This window comes from Phocoena phocoena, chromosome 1 (assembly GCF_963924675.1).
Source record: "Phocoena phocoena chromosome 1, mPhoPho1.1, whole genome shotgun sequence".
Taxonomy (NCBI): Eukaryota; Metazoa; Chordata; class Mammalia; order Artiodactyla; family Phocoenidae; genus Phocoena; species Phocoena phocoena.
Window position 1 is genome coordinate 103,634,394 of NC_089219.1, and position 1,645 is coordinate 103,636,038.

Here is a 1,645-nt window from a genome sequence, read left to right on the forward strand (position 1 = left end):
GATATATCTATACACACATACACACGCACACACACACAATGGAATACTACTCAGCCATAAAAAAGAATGAAATTTTGCCATCTGCAGCATCATAGATGGACTTGGAGGGTATTATGCTAAGTGAAATAAGTCAGAGAAAGGCAAACACTGCCTGATCTCACTTATATGGAATATAAGAAATATAACAAACAAGAAGCAGGAAGAAGAGGGAAGAGGAGGCGGGGGAGGGGGATGGAGAGGAGAAGGCTCCTGGGTGGCGTGGCGCACCTGCTCCTCCAGGCGCTGCCCAGCCCCCTGTCAGCCAGGGCTGAACCCCCGCAGGATAAGGAAACCTGCGTGGGTCCCAACAATCAAAGCTACATCTGTGACACAGGACACTGCTGTGGACGGTCTCAGTGCTGCAGCTACTACTATGAACTCTGGTGGTTCTGGCTCGTGCGGACCATCGTCATCCTGCCGAGCTGCTGCTGCGTGTGCCACCACCGCCGAGCCAAGCACCGCCGTCAGGCCCAGCGGCGGCAACATGAAATCCACCCGATCGCCTACCGGGAAGCCCACAGTTACTCAGCGCTGCCATTTCCTTTCAGGTTTTTGCCAAACTCTTTACTACCTCCTTATGAGGAAGTGGTGAACCGACCTCCGACTCCTCCCCCACCATACAGTGCCTTCCAGCTCCAGCAGCAGCTGTCTGCACAGTGTGGCCCTACAGGCGGCAGCCCCCGGGCGCCGACCCCACCAGGGGCTCCCAGGGGGCTCAGAGCAGCCCCTCGCCCGGGCCCAGCAGAAGCAGCATGCGATCCCCGAGCATCGCTGACCCTGAGCCCTCCAACATGCCAGCAGACCCAGCAGCAGCCACCAAAGCCCCCAGGATGGAGCCCAGCGGCTCTGTGGCCGGCCTGGGGGAGATGGACCCTGGGGCCTTCCTGGACAAGGATTCCGAATGTAAGGAGGAGCTGCTGAAAGGGTGCAGCTCCGAGCAGGGTGGCGCCCTCCCTGACAGCAAAGGCAAGACGCCCGGCAGACGTCGCCGCTTCACAAGTGACTCGGGCATCGAGGTGTGTGTGTGCAACTGGGGCCACCATGATGACGACCTCAAAGAGTTCAACGCGCTCATCGACGATGCTCTGGACGGGCCCCTGGACTTCTGCGACAGCTGCCACGTGCGGCCCCCTGGCGACGAGGAGGAAGGGCTCTGCCAGCCCTCCGAGGAGCAGGCCCGGGAGGCCGGGCACCCTCACCTGCCGCGGCTGCCTGCCTGCCTGCTGCTGAACACCATCAACGAGCAGGACTCCCCAAACTCCCGGAGCAGCAGCTCCCCAAGCTAGAGCAGGCCCTGCCTGCGCCCGAGAACTTGGCGACGCAACCAGGGTAGGAGAGAACCATGAGAGGAGCATTAAGTGACTGTGTTCCCTTTTTTTTTTTTTTTTTCCCCTCTGCTCCTGCGTTTTCCTGCATCTCCAGGTACAGTTTGGGGTGTGGGTGCCTCGCCCCCTATAGATACAGTGTCACGGAGGGCCGAGAAGTTGTCCTGTGACTCATTCCTCATACCCCACCCTGTCCCCCTTTACCTCTTTTCAAGTCACGTGTCACTACCTGCTTGGGTCAGAGAGATGTGCGTTTCAGAAGCCCCCAAGGAGAGGATGAG

The 1,645-nt window shown here is 59.1% G+C and overlaps 1 pseudogene; it reads left to right on the forward strand.

Moving 5' to 3' along the window:
- Window positions 1–231: 231 nt before the first annotated feature.
- On the forward strand, window positions 232–1,325 carry LOC136136125 (WW domain binding protein 1-like pseudogene; annotated as a pseudogene).
- Window positions 1,326–1,645: the final 320 nt, after the last annotated feature.